The sequence below is a fragment of the Gobio gobio genome, assembly GCF_949357685.1.
Source record: "Gobio gobio genome assembly, chromosome: 12".
Lineage (NCBI taxonomy): Eukaryota > Metazoa > Chordata > Actinopteri > Cypriniformes > Gobionidae > Gobio > Gobio gobio.
Window position 1 is genome coordinate 9,990,334 of NC_137105.1, and position 21,916 is coordinate 10,012,249.

General features: G+C 38.9%; 1 protein-coding gene across 7 annotated transcripts in view; it reads right to left on the minus strand.

Annotated features, from left to right (window-relative positions):
- afdna (afadin, adherens junction formation factor a) overlaps positions 1 to 21,916 on the minus strand; it is a 168,933-nt gene that overhangs the window by 126,216 nt on the left and 20,801 nt on the right. The gene's annotated exons all lie outside the window — the stretch shown is intronic.

Genomic DNA, 21,916 nt, shown 5'->3' on the forward strand with positions numbered 1-21,916 from the left:
CAGGTAGAACATCAGAGACCAAACACCATAATAGGACATTTCTTGTCTACGGTAGCAAGGTATAGTTGAGGATATCATACGGCAGTTTAAAAGGTAGAGTAGGCAATTTTTTCAGAAAAGCTTTGAAAGCATGAGATCTTCCATCTTCAAAACACATGAACACACACAGCAGAGTTTGCAAAGCGTCACGAGAGACGGTGTTAAACTACCTCATGTCTAAAAGCACAAAATTACAATGATAATAACCATCAACAACTTAAGAGCACTGACGTATACCCCCTGACTGCTGCAGATTAATTTCACCATTGATAGTGTTGCCATTGAAACTTATAAATTTGAGCCACGAACCACTGAGTATAACGTCACTGGTTTCCATCTCTTCCAAATTATACCTTTAAATCTGAAATAAAAAATGAACACATCAACAAATCTGTCTGCAAAGGGAAGGTGCTGCAAATGCAAAGCTATTTCTGTTCATTTATTGTGCGTGTTTGTCTGATATGAATATAATTTCTGACCGTACAAAGTTGAATGTGAAATTTTTTACAAAGATCATGGTACAGGTTTGTTGTTCTACTCTCACGTCAGTAGAACCACAGGCCGCTTTAAAAAGAGCTCAACAGATCCAACAGCACCAGCTCAATTTGATAGAAAAGGGCTGAAAGTGGGCCAGAGGGAACAAGAGGAACAAGCATGACTAAGGAAGTGTCAAGTCTGAGTTAATTTACAGCAAAAGCCCCCTCACTGAGGTTATTGGCAATGGCAGGTGGGCAATTTAAAGTCCTGGGATTGAGGGATCGCTTTGCATAGATGGGTGACTTAAAAGCTAGCAGAAACTGTTAAACTCAGTATTTTCAAATCTCCAGCTGGAATAACCATTAAGCAAACCCATGAAGTCAAAGCCAAACTCTTTAAATCCAGTCCCATGCTGAGCGCCTACTGTTACAAAAAGCATCTAAAATAAGCCTTCAAACTACTTGCGTTCGATCTGTGCTAAAACAGCACGAGAAATGATGCAACGGCCAACGGTGTACGGGGCTATCAGCTGTGCTTTAAGGGGATGAATAACCTTTTACAAGTGGGTCTTACAGAATCAAATAAAAATCACCACAAAAAAAAAATGCATTATATGGATCAGAGGGATCAGTTTCCAAAAAATATTAAGCAGCACAACTGTTTTCAACATTGAAAACTGAGCAGCAAATCAGCATATTAGAACAATTTCAGAAGGATTATGTGTCACTGAAGACTAGCCTGACAAGCCAGACCCTCACCATTGGCAGGGCTCAATCCGAGGAGCAGGAAAAAAAGTTGTCTTTCAAATTCCCTCTGCATGCAATAGGATAGCGCTACAACCAACCAGACCAACGAAGAAGGTGAAGCGGAGCTAGTTGATAGATTAAACTTTAGCCTTATCCGGTCGGAAAAACTCAGAACACATCTTCCTTTTTTTAAAATGACTTCAGTGCTGTTCTTTGTTTTTTTTCTCAAAAGAAAAGCTTTGTCTTGCAGAGTCGCTAGGGTGCGTCTATATTTCTAGGCTAACTGAAGACTGGAGTAATGCTGAAAATTCAGCTTTGCCATCACAGGAATAAACTACATTTGTAAAACATTTTAATATGTAATCATTTTTTACTGTTTTACAGTATTTTTGATCAAATGAATGCAGTCTTGGTGAACATAAGAGATTTCTTTTGAAAACATTATCGATCAACTTAGCTGTTGGATGAATACTCGACCATCATGACTCATTCCAACTCTGAAAAAAGCAGATAAAATGAATAAACCAGCCTCTCCGTCTTCAGCTCAACAACAAAGAAAGTCTATTCTCACTTTGAGTTGAGAGGGACCAATTAGGATTTTCTGAAGCTGCGCCCTGACAGCCTTCTAAATGTAAAGTGCTAGCTGGTCTTTTTTTAAAAGTCTCGGCTAAATAAATAAATGATAAATAATAATCCTCCTCCTCACTAGCAGCTCGTGTTCACAGGCTGACATTAATGCCAGAGTCGCTATGCGGACGCAGCAGGAGTTTGTAGTGACTGTAATTTTCCTTGTCAGTGAGAACATCCTCTGAGCCCTGGTGGCTTTAATTAGTGGAGAAACACTGGCAGACGAAGACGCCCATGAGACAAGACACCTGAGACCACCACGAGTCCAACCTGGCACCTTTTATCAGTGCCGACAAGCCCATCTGGGGGGAAAACAGTCCAGTTCAAACATGGGCGTCAATGAGATTAACAGATTAATTGCAGTTCTCTCTTCGCAAATTAGGCCGGATTGTTGTGTCATTTGCAGACCACATGAACCATACGACAGATGCCTGTTTTCCAAACAGCTTTCAAATAAACCAAACTCTGACGTCAAACAGAAAGTGTGAAAACACCCTAAAATGGCCGCTTGCCTTTCAAACAGCACTTGTTTCTTCACTCCTGAATCTAATCTAGTTGACCGTTTATTGGTTTGCTAAAATTTAACTTTGTCTTTTCCAGCTTTTTGGTATCACCCAGCTCATTAGATGAAGTAATGCTGCCAACGTGTGAGGAAAAGGCACTCAGCACAGACAGAAATGGAGAAATATGGAGAAAATGAGAGTGGAGGAGGAGATAATAAGATGAAGATCTGCACGTAGTCACAGCAAAAGCCGGTTTCATCAGAAATGGGAATAAAACTAAACAGCATTTAGAATAACATATCTGAAAAGGCAATCCATTAGCACCTGCTGGTCAGATTTAACTACAAACTAAACTACTGCAAGCTCAGCGTTTCACTGCATGTGGTTCTCCCAGCTTGATGGAGGAAATATATTTACAGATGACATCAGATGAGTATGATGGCAATCATCTCACACTGGCTCTCTAAAAGCAAATTGCCGCTCCAGAAATTCAGGAACAATCAGATAATGTGCTACTTTGACCCTGCTGGGAGGAAAACCATGCAATAGTCAGTTAAAAGTCAGTTAAAAGATTAATCCACCTACATGAAGCAGAAAAAATAAAAGCATCAAGGTGATCACAACAACCCATAAAGTTGTAGTTTAACTACCAGCTATGAAAGACTCTCTGAGCTTTAGTGTTCGGTTAATGATCTTTAGAGCCACAGAGGAACATTTCAAACTAAAGTTTCTTTAAAGTAACTTTAATAAAATTGTACCTACGTGATCTACAGCCTTAAAACCCACTTTGAAACATGAAATCTATCATATTACTACAAAATCATTGCATAAAAAGTATTGGTTATTTACACAAGCAACACATTTCTGTGTTTTATACAAACCACCACTATCACTACATTCCTAAACCACCACGGAATTCTGTTAAAACTCTTTAGTCACTGGTATGCAATAATATTCATAATTTCATGCATGCTTAAGCCATTAACAGGACAAGAACAGAGTTTATGCAACAAAGGGCAAACCTAGATTTTTGGCCATTAACCTGATTTTGCTCTGCAAGTCTGCATATAGACACCTTTAGCAAACATCCTTTCAGGTTTTTCAAAATGTGTTTTTGTTGTTGGAAAGTTATAGAACAAGCTGGTTCTCAATACAGAGCTCATAAAAAAAATGTTTACCAATACATTTCCATGATATTTGAGGCCAAAATTCTATGAAACATCTATGTAAATTGTATGTACACATATAAAATAAGAATAAAAATCCATGTTCAAATTTACTTCAGCATATCTTAACTGGAATTATGTGGTTTAATGCAAAATAATTATATACAAGTTGCAACAGACATTACCCCACGCATAGAACATGTCATGCGATGGATCGTCCGACATTAAGTACAGTAATTTAACCAAAATGATAAATTAAACATATGTGATATTTGGTGTTCTTACCAGGGATTTTAAGGTATGGTTGCCAGGTGATTTTGTTTTGGAACCTTCCGAAAAGTTAACTGTCCGAAAACTGTTACTCAAAATTGACTTTGCTGACTCTATTGACTTCAAACAGGTGAAGCTCAGTCATTTTTGTCTGATTCAAATAAATCATACATCATTTTGAAGATTGTGTAATAGATTAATAGAGAAATAAAATGTAATAGAGATTGACATTAACTAAAATAATGAACATGAAAGTCATACAAATTTAATGAACCAACTCAATTTTCTCATTGAACATATACAGTATATTCTATTCATACAGTTATTTGTGGGGGGAAAATCCAAAACTTTTCCAGGCCTGGAAATTGCCATTTTAAAATTCCATGAATTCTCTAGGTTTTTCTATTACTTTACGAACCCTGTCAATAGTTATTATTCGATAACTATACACAACTATTACACGTCTAAGCAGAAAAATGGCGATACATCTACAGTAACTGCTGTTCGTGAAATTAGTGTCCTGATTTTTACGGTTCTTAAAAGTGAGCGTAATGCACATTCCAAGAAGCTTATAAAAAGTGTCACCTGCAATTCATATCAGCAAAGAAATTGGGTTGTTTAAAAAAAAGCAGAGCAAAGACGAACGGTTACCTCAACAGTCATATGTTTTAGTGCTTTAAATAGAAAAGATGATCGGGGGGGAAAAACCCTGATATCCAAACTGATATGCAAAATCCAGAGAAGATGAAGAATCATGGAATTATGCTCGCTCTCCACCTCCCTGGTTCATAACAGGGGTGAGGCTGAGTTCATTTGTTAATCATCTGCACAAATGCGCAGAGCAATGAGACGGCTCGGTCGGGTCAGGATATGTGTGGCGTACAGGAACATCATCAAGGTCTCTCTCTCTCGCTCTCCATGTAGTATTTGCTTTCCCTAGAGCAGTTCTGTGAGGTCTTTGCCTGAAGCTGCATTAGTCTGTGTGAAGCACTGTGATTGTGATGCCAGGACTCTTCCCTGAAGGTTATTACATTGAAGCACAGCATTCATTTTCATATCTGCACAAGAACAAAAGTATCAAGTCAATGTACATGACTTATGCAAAACCAAAAGTAGCAAATATCTCTGAGGCTACAATAGCATAAATCTAAAAATGCATTTAAATAAAAAAATATATATATAAACACATTACAAATTTCAAATACAAAACAAAAAGTGCCAAAACCATACAGACACAACACTGATTAATGTACAAGGCTATCAAAGCTAATTTACACTAAAAATATTGATTGTTGCCAATCTTCATTCGTTATTATGAATTGATCTGTCATTATTATATGACGACACACTGATTTTTTTCACCACCTCTATTTAGATGACACGGTTTCGGTTACCTGGAAATAGCCAAATGAATAATAAAGTAAAAAACGAACAACAAGTAATATTTAACTACACTGAACACTGTTTATTGTAATATCTCTGAAAAAGAGCTTTTCCCATGCAGACCGCCTGCTGCCAGGCCACAAGTCCTGAATCAATCATGGGTGGGCCGCATGAGACCGCAGGGACGTGTTCTTTCTGTCGTGCCTGTAACCCAGGTCAAATAATGACTCCTTAATTAAGCACTTCCTGCAAGACAAGCCAAAGTGCTCAGCAGGACAAGAGAGGGGGAAAAATAATGAAAGGACATACTGAAGGAACGAGAGGCTGTTCTTCACCGGCGAGACTCAACTATGAAAATGACATTAATGGACTTTCACAAGGTTTTTCTGCTGATATATTGCAGCTTACTTGCTGAAATAACATCTACGTCATCAGAGGTTTAGCTGAGGCAGATGCTCTGCAGAACTGAGTCAGACTGAGGCTGGGTCGGTCAAGGGCAAGATGGAGGCCACAAGGGGCTGAGCATGCAAAGGAAAGGACGCGTCTGCAGACCGTAGTGGGTCAGCTCTGGGGATGACATGAGCACGCTTCTGCTGACAACAAACAACCATGAACCCCCATAAGGTTGGGGATGTCTTATGCTGCGTTCGCACCAAACGCAAATAGAGCGTCAAAATCGCGTGTACCGCGTCTAGTTTGACGTGTGAACATTTTGAATCCATTCGCACGTCCACAATGAATTGGACGCACGTATAAATTGAGCGTTTGAAGCTAAATAGACGCGCGTTCAAATCGCTCCAGGAGAAATATGTCATAAAACACCTCTGCCTCTTTTCATTTTCATTAAAAATATATATTAAACATTAACAGTCACACAAATTTGGTCCAGGCAACGCCTACATTATCTTCACTGCATGTATATTTAAATATCCTTAAAAAATAAAGTTATGAAACGTCTTTGCCCTCAGTCAAAACGATTTGGCAGACAACAAATTATAGATTCATGAGAGCAAAGATCGCCCATTAGATCCACACAAGACGAACCACTACAGGTCATCAGAGCCAGCGGCAGACGGCAGAAGGACTGGCCGAGGAAAGGCTGCTCTCGCCGGGGTTAATGAGCAGAGCGCCCGGTGATCGCCTGGATCTCACAACTCCACAAAAACAAGATTTTTTTTTTTATAATAGGCGCTCTCTTTATAAATAAACCACAGATTTGAGCTTTAAGCCTCTGGGGCTCTTCATTTATGGGTCACACTCAGGACCTTCGGGTCAAAAATGACCTGGGGGCCGGGATTAAGATAAAAAAGATTTGAGTAAAATCAATGAAAATATATTTTTGTTCAATAATATTTTTTCTTTTCTTTTTTTGGTGTTTTGAGATAATTTTATGATTTATAATTAATATTTATGCAATAAATACCCATTTTTTCCCATTGAATATAATTTAAAAAATATATATATATATATATTTATTTTTTTATTTTTTTATTAAAGCTGTATTTCATTTTAGTCAAGCCTAGGCCTCATGAAAGCAATTTTTTAAATGAGATCGGTGCTATCCGGTGGACTCATTGAGCATTTTTATCACACAATAGCGCATTTTTACCAATATAGTGGATCTTACGTTTTATACCCAAAAAAATTGGGGACAGGATTTGAAAAGTCTAAGTGGTCGTAAAAAAAAGTCACACTCAGGACCTTCGGGTCAAAAATGACCCCCATAGGAAATGAATGGGAAATTAGTTTTTTTGTGCATACAATCTAAAAATCAGCCGGGATGCAGAAAAAAAAGGACTCAACAGTGAAGGAGTGAATCTCTAACACATCAAGAGTGCAAAACAGACAAAAACACGCGCACACACACTTATACACACAAAAACACGCGCACACACAAATTAACGCGTGCCATTCCAAAAGCTAATTGTGTGTGTGTGTGTGTGTGTGTGTGTGTGTGTGTGTGTGTGTGTGTGTGTGTGTGTGTGTGTGTGTGTGTGTGTGTGTGTGTGTGTGTGTGTGTGTGTGTGTGTGTGTGTGTGTGTGTGTGTGTGTGTGTGTGTGTGAGAGTGTGAGAGAGTTTTTTTGTCTGTTTTGCACTCTTGATGTTTTAGAGATTCACCCCTTTCACTGTTGAGTCCTTTTTTTCTGCATTCTGGCTGATTTGTAGATTGTATGCAGACGCGAAATTGCTTCAAACGCGTGACTGCACAAAAAGCACCACTCGTGCAGAACGCGCATATCGTGCAAGACGCTCAATTCAAATGAGGCGGAATAGTGTCCATCGCGACACGCCAAACGCATCGTGTCCAATCGCTCCGCAGGATCTCCAGATGCGCGTCAACGCGCCTTTGCATTGACTTAACATGAAAATCCCTCGCACCAGACGCTCTATTCGTGTTTGGTGTGAACGCAGCATTAGGGCATTTACATAATTGTGAAAACTGACAGATCTTTTGAATGATAGGAATAAGACTGGATAAGGGGGGTACCATGCAAATATTCACATAATATCATTGTCCGATTGGAATTAATAATCATTTGAACTATATTAATTCATAAAATCCCAAGATCAATTGTTTCCTGACAATAAACAAATAACAAGTGCAGTCGGTTCCCTTTTTAGTGCAACCAGTGTAGTCACATTCACAAACAAACCAGTCGATCCTTTTAATATATTATTCATAAAGACTCTTGAACTCAAAACTGACTGTTTGAATCATTTATTCATACATTACATTTTTTTTCCTTCAATATAGCATGCTAGAAGGTTCTTTGTATAATTTACAGCATTATCTTAAAGGGAATTGCTTTCATGTAACAGCAAACATGACCCAATGAATTGGAAACAAAATGGAAAAAAAATCAAACTGATTAGGAATCATTGAATCAAATTGACAATCTGTGAATCAGAATCGAAAATTTTATTACAACTAAGTGCAACAGTCAAAACAGAGGCCAAAAATAGGGCCCTATAAAATCAGTTTTATTTTTTCCCAAAATGAATTTTTTTCCGTTTAAATTTTTGCTAATTCCTTTTTTCCAGTTAATTTTTGGGAATTCAGTTGTTTTTTTTTCGCTGACGAAAGCAGAGCCGGGGAGAGCCGCTTCACCATACTTTCATTGTTTTGAAGGGGGAGTTGAAATGACGGGAGGGGTTGCGTCGCCCAGAATTGCTTCCCCCGGTCTGCATTTTCCCCAGACATACATTCTTCTCCCACACAAAACAAAATTTCATCCAAATATGTAAATTTCATGGAAATTCTGCGTTAATATGCCAATTCCGCAATTCAGTGATCACGGAAATTATAGGGCCCTACAAAAATGACCAACAAATTGTTTTGTTAAGGTCATGGCTGGTTAGGACACTGTTAAAGGGGTGGTTGATTATATTTTCACTTTTTAAACTTTAGTTTGTGTGTAATGTTGCCGTTTGAGCATAAACAATATCTGCAAAGTTACGACGCTCAAAGTTCAAAGGGAGATATTTTCGTTTAAAGAAATTGCTTTTTAAGGACTACAACAAACGGCTGGTATGGACTACACAAGCTTCCTCCTGGGAACACCAACCCTGAAATTTACATAAACCCCGCCCCCGGGAACACGCAACAACTTGAAGATAGTTAACTCCACGTCAGCGACATTAAATTCATCAACTAACCATTCAGGAACATCTTGTGGCATTCTACATGTTGGTACTTCTCCGCCCCATGAGCAGCAGCTCATTTGCATTTTAAGGGACACAAAAATGGCACGTTTTTTTACTTACCCTCAAAAAGTGACAATTTTAACATGCTAATAAAAAATTATCTGTGGGGTGTTTTGAGCTAAAACTTCACATACAAACTATGGGGACATATCAGAGATAGGGCTGTGCAATTAATCGAATTTCGATTTCGATTTCGATTTTGCCTCCCAACGATCACCAAAATAGTACAATCGAGAAAAAACGATTATTTTGCCTTGCGTTCTGAATGAAACGCGCATGCGCACATCCGCCCCTCTCGAACCCACAAATCTATCTCAGGTCGTGAGTCTCGTGTGCATATCATCCGCTGGAATTTAAAAACTCGGCGCGAGTAAAGATGGCAGAAGGAGGGCAGTTACAGCAGCGTTTGGTGAGCAAAAAAGGCAAAACCAACTCCGTTGTCTGGGAACAGTTTGGCTTCGAGGAATCAGACGACGAGCAGAAACATGCTAAGATTTTCTACATGGTAGTGTCTGCAACGCAAGGGAACACCACGAATTTGTTTAACCACTTGAAAATTAAACAGAGTGACCTATGACAATCTAATAAAGAAACAAAAACTGACGAGAGCAGGGTTGCCGTGTAAACGTCCTTTTTTTCCTTCATATTTTTCAAATAATTCTCTCTTTGTAAACTTTGTTCAATGCATGCGAGATTGCGAGTGCTGCCATATTTTCGAATATGACCAGTCGTTTTCACCGTCATCACCCGGGTTTAGTGCTTTAGGGTTTAGGTTTAGAATGAGAAGCAGCGCGCGCTGTGAGAAAATGTGTCTCTGTGTCATCCGAGAGCGCGCACACGTCTCTCAGCGCGCAAATATTGAGTTCTCTTTCAAGTCTTGCTCTTAAACGGACAAACTCACACAAAACGTATGTCAACATGTCCATCTTGATGAGTATCTTAGCAGACATAGTCTGTATATGCCTTAAGTGAACTTTATACAGTCGATAAAGAAGACGCGAGGTCTTAAAGGGGCAGTAGCCTTTACTGCTGTCTGTTTAATGTCAAACAACAAAAGACAAGGACATCACTCACCGCTCTTGATTGAATAGCTTTTGTAAGTTTAATAGGATTAATCTTTAATTTATGCACTCAAATATGCAATGTTATTTTACATTTGATACATTTCTGTACCTGAAAACTAATGTTAGACGTACATGAAAAGCATAGCCGAACCATATTGTTGATCTTATTTATTTGTGGTTATCATTTTTACGTGAATACTTTTATACTTTGATTTGAATATATGTTATATTATTTATTTTAATAGTTCAAAAAGTACAACAAATGTTACAATTTCAATTGAATTGTTGAAAGGTGTATTTTTAATAAATACAACACATTCCCAAAGTCATGTGAAATAATCGTGTTACATAATCGTGATTTCAATATTGACCAAAATAATCGTGATTATGATTTTTTCCATAATCGAGCAGCCCTAATCAGAGACTTATTTTACATCTTGTAAAAGGGGGCAATCAACCACCCCCTTTAAGGTGAAATCTTAAATGAGACGGTTAAACCAATTTAGACACGATAAGACACTCAATCTATTTAAGGGTCTTATCTTCAAGTGGTGCTGATATCCAACTGGGCATATAGCTCTGAAGAAATTCCAGCACAACCAAAAGATCTTCGCTTGTCATTTAGAGATTAGCATAACATCTGCCACCTCTCGCAGAGAGCTCCGCTATAATGACTCACTATCACTGAACTGAGACATTTTGCGAACTACACTAACCAGAAGTTCTCTCTGTAACAGATTTTTGTGGCCTAATAAAGCAGAGATAAATCTGTCGGAGTACAAGACTTTTCCAACCACGCCTCTCAACAGAGCTGGATTTACAGGTCTCCAGAATCAAAACATCAAACTCCTCATAACCAAAAAACGCCTCCTTGGACATGACAACAATGTCTAGTCCTACTTCATGAGGTTCATCTGAGGCAGATGTGGTTAACAAACCTAGACAGCTGGTGTGGTCCATTTGATGGGCCGCAGTGGACTTTTAAAAGAACAAAAACACATATATGAAGTCTATACACATGGTTCTGCTACAAGGGAGAGCTTTGCCCGTCATCCTTCAACATCCTGACAAATGAAGCACAGCTCTGCCAGATATTCACTAGAGGAAAAGCCAGCCCATTTGCTGAGAGACCATTAACCACAGCAGCTTGTAATGCCATTAGCTCGGTGTGCTTTGTTAAACAAAGAGACATCCTCGCCCAGGTCATAGAAGACAGATTCACAGCTGTGCTGGACCGCTGCCCCTGAGATGATTTGGCAAAAAAAGCAAAAGACAACAGGTTTCAGCTTAGGCTATCACTTGAGATGTCAACATAACCATTAACAGTAGTGTAAACATACGGTTTTTGAGTCACGGATCTGATCTTTTTTTGAATCAGCAAAAAAGTTCTGTGAAAAAATAAAAATCACAGTTAATTTAACATTTCTTATTACTTAAAGCCAACTTTAAGTACTTCGATACCACAGAGAAAAAAAAAATCTAGCTTTTAATTATTAAACATTATTAAAAGACAAGTGAACAGTCAGTAATATAACAAGCATAGTTTTAAAAAAATCACAAATAAAGTAAGGTCTAACAGTATTACAGTATAACACTAGTGCTCACTCCCAGTATGAATTAAATATAGATTAATCTTTGTTAAAGATGTGTTTTGTTTGGTTAACAGACAGCAGCAGATATTTATAGGGTGCTGTCACTTTAAGACCTAATGAACAGATCCAATATAATGATACACAGGCAATTTCTTTCTGAACCGTTTACGATCATTTAAGACATAACCGACAGTGTTTACGAGAATACTTGCAGAGATGAGCATTTTAACATAATTTTGTGTGTGTACAAGTCCATTGAAGCGCAAGGCGATGAATCAATTCGTTGTTTGCACACTATCTGAAACACTGTGTGCATGTGCGGGTGTGTGCGGCTGTACGCTCAGATAACAGCACGCAATAGAGTTCTTATCCCTTTTCTTGCACCTGAATGGTTTAAAATGGTTTGAAATTGTGAACTGTCAAGGAAAAAAAACTGGTTCAAATTATAAACTTTCACTGCTTGATGGTTAAACTTAGCAATTAATCCACGAATCACATGCATGCCGTACCGTGGGGCATGGTCCACTGTTGCACCCCTAATTGTCAGATAACATTAGACATCCAACACTGCTGGACGAATGCAAGTCCTACAATTTAAAGAGAGTAACCAAAATATCACGGTGTGAGTTATTCTATAAACCAACATGGGTATATTTGTAAACAAAAACACAAAATTTGACTAATAATTTTAATAAAACAACATATTAAGTATTATAAAACAGTAGTGTAGATTGTAGTTTAGGGCTGTCACTTTTTATTCGAAATTCGAATATGCATTCGAACATGACATATCCGTAATCGAACTATAAATAAACGATCCGGTTTTTAAAGTGCCATGCAGAGTCCTGCACGGGTGCGGGTACCCACGAATATTGCTGAAACGGGTGAAAAACATCCTAACTTTGTCGGATACGGGTGCGGGTCGGGTCGGACAAGGGAGAACACGGTCCAAACACGGGTTTTAAACAGTCACGTGCAAACGAATATATATAAAAATATATGCATGTATATTGTACATGTACAAAATCATCTACAATACATATGCCTTGCCTGTATTTCAAGATGATAAAATTATTTCAAATTATTTCCATATTAGTCCATATTAGTTTATTTGTGATTCTCCTGGGAGGGTGCGCATGCTGCGCGGGCACGATCTGCCTGCACTCGTCGAGATGGATCCTGAGGAGTTGAAGAAAAGATAGCCGCCAATGTGGAAGTTTATCGCTGAGGAAGCACGCAAATAACTGTGGTAACAAACCAAGCACACGCAGTTCTATCGAACAGTATTTTTGTTATGTTTCCTGAGTTTGGTCTCTTAACAACAGTGTCTTAGTACATTAAGCCACGTTAAGCGTTTTCTTATAGCCTATTGGTTTTCTATGGGAGAAAAACGCATAACGTGGAATTAAACGCGTTGCGTTCATATTCTGGGCTCATCTGATTTTTTGTACATAGTATACGTTATTAGTATTATGTTTACTGAGTTTGGTCTCTTAACAACAGTGTCTTAGTATATTAAGTCACGTTAAGTGTTTTAGAAGGTCCCGGCTGAAGTTGTCCTTGTTTTAATGGGTGTGTAATAACTTCTGTATGCTGGCAATGAACATTTTTGTAAGTGTGTCAGTAATGTGATATGCTAAACGGATTTTATTGCGGGTGTTGTTGTTTTTTTGTTGGGTTTTTTTTGGCGCTCGTAGATATTCGAATATATTCGAATACATTGCTTGATATTTGATTTCCGTTCGAATTAGATTTTTCACAAAAATGACAGCCCTATTGTAGTTTAATAAGAACTATCTGTTCAAAAGTAAAACAAAAAAATTAAGTAAATAAATAAAAGTCACACCAAGGCTGCATTTAAAAATACAGTAAAAACAGTAATATTGTAAAATACTGTTACAATTTAAAATAACTAATACAGTTAAAAATAAACTTCTATTTTTTAAATACATATTAAAAAGCAATTTATTCCTGTGATGGCGAAGCTGAATTTTCTCAATTTTAATGCATCCATGACAAATAAAATATTTTTTTCAACAAAAAAGAAATCTTACTGCCCCTAGACTTTAGAGGAGTAGTGTCCATCTACATTAAAGGGGTGGTAAAACACATTCTTTCGAAGGCTTGATTGTGTTTGTGGGGTGCACTGTAACATGTGTTCATGCTTCGTTTTTAAAAAATTGCATTATTTTTCATATATTTTACCTTTATTCTACACTGCTCTGTCCCTCCTTGTAAAAACGGTCTGATGGTTTCCGGGTTGTATGAAGCCAGTCCCTCAAAAATACGCAATGGGCTCAGATTGGTTAGCTGGCCCAGTGTGTTGTGATTCGCTAACCGCCTTTGTTTGTCGGAAACGTCACGCCCCTTACCTTTACCAGTAGACTGTGCTTTGGTAGTATTAGAAACAATGGCGTCAATAAAACCATACCAATTTGAGCCCGAATCAGACCCAGACAATTTTAGTGAAGATGATCGAGCAGAACCTGTTCAGTCCTCAAGAGTAAAGACTGCGGATCTATAGTGATCGCTACTGAATGGCACTGTTACTTTTGTATTTTTAGAACGATTATAGCCAAATATCTGTCGCAAGAACTATTAACCCAAAATGAACATGGCTTTACTAGTAGCCAAATAAAACACAGAACCATGTTTATCATGCCTGTAGATAAACAATACATAAAAGCTCTAATCAAAGAATAATTTACACTAATGCCAAGTTTGCTGTTGAGATTTTAAAAAAAAGTTTGTAACGTTAGGTGTTTGTCGGATAACGTTAAGTATGAATGAGCATTTAACAAACTGGTTTGCAGAGCCAAACAGCGTTGTCATTTGTTTACTTGCTACAACGTACAATTAACAATACGAACTTTTACAGGAAAACACATAGACGAAATATAAATCATACTTACAGGTTGTGGCCTGTAAACAGCTTCTGTTTTTAAATCCATCTTTCAGGACAAGCCGTTGTGCGGATCCTGCATTGAACTCGAAGATTGTGGAAGCTTTCCTCCGTGAAATGTGCAGCGGGAGCCGCGTGCGCCCGTTGTGGATTCACACTGGCAGTGTTTGTCTCGCACAGCTGAACCGCGGCTCGTGTATTGCAAATACAGACGAATATTGTCCATTATGTCACATTTTCCGGTCTTCTCCTCCGACCCCTGTCTGTCTCATGCTTTGATTTATGATGGGCAGCATATATCTGCTGCAAATGCGACCGTGTTCCCCTCTGTCTCATACACACATGCATATAACATGTTGTATGTTAAGCGCACTGCAACGCACCCCCGTCCCTTGGAAGGCTGAACAAAGTGGACCTGCAATCCGGATGAAAATAACAGCGTTTCGTCGGCATTGCGGCAACAACACTCCAGCCAACTAACTATACCGCAACAAAGCTTCCCCAAGGCGAAACAAAATGGCCTCGCCCACCCTTATTTAATATTCTCGGAGGAGGGGTTTATGTAAATATTGGGGCTGGTGATGTCAGCAACCCTGGAGGAATGTCTGTAGTCGCCTATTGGCCGTTTGCTGTGGTCCTTAGAGTTTGATTTCTTTAAAAGCAAATATCTCCCTTTGCTTTAAACTTTGAATGTTGTAACTTTGCAGATGTTGTTTATGCTCAAACAGCAACATTACACACTAGCTAAAGTTAGAAAAGTGAAATCGTTTTTTACCACCCCTTTAAAAAGAATCAAGTTGCAATGTGTTCTTCCTTATCTTTTTATTCTTCCTCATCTCGACTTGTTTCAAATATATGTTCTGCCTTGTAATTTTGGGGAAATTATGGTCTGCTCTTTATTATGCATTGTAAAAAGTGGCTCAGATCTTATGGAAAAAGGCCAAGCGTGTTCAAGCCGAAGCAGAGCTTGCGGGGACCAAGCCTGTAGTGCTTCAGTCAGAAATTGAAGCTTTCGCGCCTCGATCGCCCCCCGGTGGCCGGTCCCAGTATAGCTCCTAAACCCCGCCTCTCCATGTATTTGAATGGGCGCGAGACACACTAAACAATTTAATTACACTTCAAATAATTGTTTCCTAAAGATGGTTTCTGTCATTTTAGGCAGTTTTTATTACAATAATTTCATTTCAAGTGTTCGTTTTTTAAATAAGTTTAGTTTTAGTGAGTTATTTGATGCTATAAAAACGAGGGGTGTGACGTCATGATTGACAGCTGAGATTGACGGCTTCTCTGAATGAACTTGTCACTGAGGCACTAACAGACTTTTTTCTGGATTTTTGGGAGGAGATTGGAGCTTTAGCTTTAATTTCTACATTTCCATAACTGTTTATTTCACACCAACATAATGAATTGTTCTGCATCTGCGAGAGTGTGGGCGGGCTTTTGATAATCGCGCCTCTACTTCCTGTTCTCTACTGCGCAACTCCGGTCCCGAGATCGCTACTGCGCAGACTCGGTCCCAAGATGTCAGCGCCGTGAGCGGGCCTATGAAAGCTTCAACTTTGGTCAGCAGAAGTCAATGAAGTCGCGTCGTCCATATTTTTTTACGGTCTATGGCGGGGACCTGTACACCTGCCTAAGCTCCCCAGCGGCCATTTGTGTTCACTGAGGTGATCAAAATACAGAGGAAAAAAGTGGACAATTTTCAGTGTTTATGTCCCGTCACGGCATTAGCAGGCAGACACGGACCTCCACCTCGCTCTTTTTGCACAGTGTTTTTAAAATCAAGGTTGCAAAGTGAGAATTTCAAAAGGCACAAAGGAGACTTTGATCTCAGTCACTACAAAGTCAAAGAGGGAGAGGGAAAAAAAACATCACCAAATCATAGAGGTGAGTTTTGGAAATGTTTCATTCAGTGCTTTATACCCAAAATGGTCACAATTTCGAGCCTTGAAATGTGAAAAAAATGTAAACGACTAGTATTTCCAAGTTGAATAAAAGCAACAGTATCGATTAATCAACTAGTCAAATGGTCTCGCACACCCCTACTAGTTATGCAGAAGGCCCAACACTACTTGACCTGGCATGGTGTCTCTAGAGTAAAAAACAACAACAATTGTGAAGCCGATGACAGTTTTTCCCGATAAAGGGCCTGTTCCACATCAGTATCGGTAATGAATGCCAGATGCAAGTTGTCATCTCTTGTGGATTCATGTCCTTCGTCACACACCCACCCCTCCCATTGCAGAGCACTCAGTAGGAGAAGAACAGCTGAGCGAAAGAGTCTCCTTTCTGAGTAAATATTTGCTGAGGATGATCAATGCATGACTACATACAGAGAACTGTGTAAAACCATGTCAGAAACTTCCTGCAAGTACACTTAAGAGAAACCAAAAAAAACAAACCTATTAATAACCCATGAATCAAAAGATAACAGTATAGGAACACAATTTCAATATTTTACTCATGAATGAATCAATGTTCAATAGACCCATTTGGAGCAGACGTCACAGTTACGTCATTTGCAGCTGCGCGTGCATAGTGGCTGCAGAAAAATAGTGGAAAAAGTGGAAGAAAATGGGCAAAACCCACAGAACAAGAGAAAAAAATTGGCCCCTCTTTATATTAGGTGGCCTTAAGTACTATGTACTTACATAAAAAAATAAGTACAATGTACTTACTGTGTTCAAATTGTATAGCAAAACACCTTTGCTGATATTGAGGTGGGATAAGGGTAGAGTTAGGGACAGGTGTGGTGGTATGGGGAAGTTTAAAGTGTCAACTGTGTAATTACAAATGTAACTACAGAAATTAATTACAGACGCAATTACATGCAGGTATTTTTAAAAATGTAAGTACAATGTAAAGTGCATTGTATCAAATGATTAATTAAAATGTTAGTACATAGTAGTTAAGGCCACCTAATATAAAGTGGGTCCAAAAAATGTAGTTGTGCCTTTGCATGTCAGAATTGGAATGCAAAAAATACGGTCTTAATTTTTTTTATAGAACTCTGTCATTGAAGATGCCCTTTGAAGCTAAACGCAGAGGTTTATGTTGCAAGTCACAGACTGGACTGATGAAACCTGCGATGATTAGTCTACTATTAAAGCATAAATTTGATGTAAACAGTAAGTCTACATAATATTCACATATGCAGTTCATAGGGCATACATACATAGCAGTTAAAGGGATAGTTCACCCAAAAATGAAAATTCTGTCATCATTTGCTCACCCTCACGTTGTTCCAAACCTGTATGAGTTTCTTTGTTCTGCTGAACACAAAAGATGATATTTTGAAGAATGTTTGTAACCAAGCAGAGAGAGCAACCATTGACTACCATAGTATTTTTTCCCTACTATGGTAGTAAATGGTTGCTCTATCTGCTTAGTTACAAACATTCTTCAAAATATCTTCTGTGTTCAGCAGAAGAAAGAAATTCAAACAGGTTTGGAACAACGTGAGGGTGAAATTTTTGGGTGAACTATCCCTTTAAAGCATGAAATAATATTTACACCTATAACATTTTACATAGATAATTTTTAGGCCGCTTTCACACTTGGTTCGATTGCCTGGACCAAACCAGAGTTCGGTTGCTCCCCCCTCCCCCTGCCCCCGCTGGACTGTGTTCATATTACATTATTTGGGTCCGAACCGGGGTGCGTTTGCATCATCAAAGCAGCAGCTGTTTACCCGGTTGCTTAGTAACGACAGCGAGCGTGCTGTGAAGGCGGCAAAATGCATAGCGTTGCTCACCTCACTTTTATATTTTTATTTTTGAACCGTTGGATTTGTTCCAAAGCTTCAGTATGTAATGGCACTTGCGTCTATCTGCCACGCTGTAAATGCTCTAAAGAAGACTGAAGACGAGCAGAAATGAAATCTACAGCTCTCTGCTTGCAGTACATCAGTCGCCAGGAAAATGAGTGAAACACACACAAACACACATTTTTATCAAATCACACGTCATTAATAGCGGTTCACTTCCGTTATTTAGTACGATTGCGTTCACATCAGCAGCGAACCGTACCGGAGTTCACATGAACCGTACCCCAGACCACCCTTTTTAAGCGGACTCTGGTACGGATCGCAGGTGCACACCAGAGTTCGGAAGACAGCGCTCTCATCATCCAGACGAACCGAACTCTGACGTCAATCGAACCCGGGTGCGCACCAAAACTGCTAGTGTGAAAGCACCCTGAAACATAGCCTATAACATTTTTCATCTCAGAATTCTTGACTCTCTTGCATTTGCGTGTTTATATCTCCCAGTATATCTCCTTTATAACTCACAATTGTGAGTTTATATCACAATTCTGAGGGGAAAAGAGTCAGAATTGCGGGAGGACCTACACAGTTCCTGCTACCTCAAGAGAGCTTACAGCATAATAAAGGACACATCTCATCCAGGTCACTCTTTTCAATCTGCTACCATCAGGCAGACGGTACAGATCCATTAGAACCAGGACAAACCGACTCAAAAACAGTTTATAAACCAATAGCAGTACAAGGTCTAAATGTATACATATGTATGCAATCAAATGTCTGCACTTTACTGCACATATCTCTCATATTTGCACTGGTTACTTTTGTTTAATTGTACATTTTCCTATGTGTATGCACTTTCAAAATGAGACATCTATGTAAACTCGCAATTCTGAGGAAAAAAAGACTGAATAACGAGTATATCTCACAATTCTGTTTATCCTTCTAAGATTTGTTGAAAAATTAAAAATTAAAAAGTTAGAATTGTGCGATTTAAACTCCAATTCACTTTTTTTAGTCTTTTATTCTGTGGGCAGAACTGCCATTTTCTGCAAAATGGTAGGCTCCGCCTACACAAAAAAGCATCACCGCTGTTTGCAAACACAAAATGGGTCTATAACAGTTAAAATGAGTGTTTACCAAGCGGCAACGTCCCCCAGTTTCTCTTGAAGCCAATATGGAAGTGACTTAAACTGCAATTCATCGACTGGCCACTAGGGAAAGGCTCCAGAAGGGAGCAGAATCTCATTGAGCCCCATGTTAAAATGCCCAACTTTACAGCAGAAAAAAACATGTTTACAGCCTGGTACAAATTGTGGTTTTGGTCTATATGGCTAATTTTGCCCTTCATGACAACTGTGAGGGGGTGGATTTTTTTTATAACTCGTTCGTTTACATTATATAAAGCCTTAAAGTTCTGCATAATTAAGGGCGTAGTCACTTTGAGTGACAGGTGGATTGCGGTTTGTCTGCAGTCTGTAAGTCATCGCGTCACCTCAGCTCCACCCACGTCACGCCTCTTTGCCCAATTTCTGTTATCCGGGAGTGACACGCTCTGACAAGATGGCAACGGACGACTTTGAGGCTTCAAAACTGCTCTTCAGAACCCTATGGGTGACGTCACGGACACTACGTCCATATTTTTTTACAGTCTATGCTGTTTACTCTTTCATTTTCAGTATGCTTTGGTGAAGAAGTTACCAGATACGAAGCAGAGCAGGGAGGCGTTATTTATTACCCCAACAACTGCAATGTCGCAAATCAAGCACGGCAAATACTTAACTGCGATGACAGGTGCGTTAATAAATGGGAGGACCAAGGTTAGGCCACGGCATTACAGTAGAAGCATTGTAACCGGGGCGATCACGAGGGTGCCGCTCCATTTACTGTCTCCTGAGCTGGAGTAATTTACCTCGGTCCTGAAATCTTCCCACAAGGCCACTGGGCCTGATGAGAACTGCCCCTTCAGCTCAGACTGGCAGTAAATTGAGGGGAGGAAATAGTTCTGGGCAGTTAAATAAAATCCAGTGGTTAAGTGGCAGAAGATTTAAAATGCTCTACCGATCACAGAGTGGGAGGGATTCTTTTTTCCCTTGACACTTGCAATTCAGCCATGAGTCATGGGAAGTTACAAGGATCTCTCCCATAAAACCCTTCAGTCGTGGACACACCGTGTCATTACAGCTGAAAAAACACAAACCTGTGGTGCGACGGGATTATCAGACAAGAAAATGACACACTCCAGAATACAGCCATCGTGAAATCATGGACGTTACGTCATGTAAACGCAGTCATAAAACAAGGTGTAGCTGTCTCGATGGTTCTAACCTTTAAAGGTCACATACACATCCTATTTATCTTAATGTCTTTTATGAAAAATATTATCTACTGCAAAAAAACAACATGTCATCATATGAACAACTACTCATTAATCACACTAATTAAAGTCAAAATCAAAATTTGCTTTGTTTTGAGATGGACATCACTTAGTGAGTCTGATTCAGTGACCACTCTGAAGGATTCAGTGAGTTTCTTCAGGGACGGATTCATCTTTCTCCACTGATGTTCTATGATTTTTAGAAGGCAGACTGAGATGGCGAACAGGAACATGGTTTGTGTAACAGCAACACATTATCTGTTTGAAAACGCAAGCAAAAGGCTAATCATAATAATTACTGTTATGTGTCTGACGTTATTTAGAGCGATACCATTGTGCAGTGTTTACTACAGTAACTTGAGTAAAAATTGAACGAGTGGGTCTCTGAGCTGGTGTGAGTGAGTGGAGGTGGGGCTCATTTGCATATTCATGGTTCTGCATATAATAAATTAAGCAGGGTTACAATCAAGCTATTTTAAGGCATGAATAAAAATTAAAAAAAAATCACAGAAAAATCGGTTTAAATATGACATTTTGGTGATCAAAGAGGAGTTAAGGGATACAATTATTGACTACAGGGGGACTTTAAAAGATGAAAGGTTTAATACTAGATTGGGATTTGAACAAACCCTTAAGGATCATGTGATACTCTGGTTCGGAGCGCCCAAAGTCACGTGATTTCATCAGTTTGGCGGCTTGACACGCGATCCAAATCATGATTTGACTCGTTGATTCGATACGCTCCGAAGCTTCAAGAAGCAGTGTTTTGAAGGCCTCACTGAGCCATCGGATTTCAATAAAAATATCTTGGTTTGTGTTCCGAAGATGAACAGAGGTCTTACGGACGAGGAACGGCATGAGGGTGAGTAATAAATGACATTATTTTCAATTTTTGGGTGAACTAACCCTTTAAGGATCATGTGACACTGAAGACTGGAGTAATGATGCTGAAAATTCACCTTTGCCATCACAGGAATAAATTTCATTTTATAATATATTCAAATAGCAAAAAAAGTTATTTTAAACTGTAATAATATTCCATAATATTACTCTTTTTACTGTATTTTTCATCAAATAAATGGATGCTTGGTGTGCATAAGAGACTTCTTTCAAAAACATTTAAAAAAAAATATTGTGTGTTTCACAAAAGAAACCGTTCCACTTGACTATTCTGTTAACATTTATGATTAGGGATTCTGAAAAACCTATGGGACATGTGCAAACTGTGTGTGTGTGTGTGTGTGTGTGTGTGTGTGTGTGTGTGTGTGTGTGTGTGTGTGTGTGTGTGTGTGTGTGTGTGT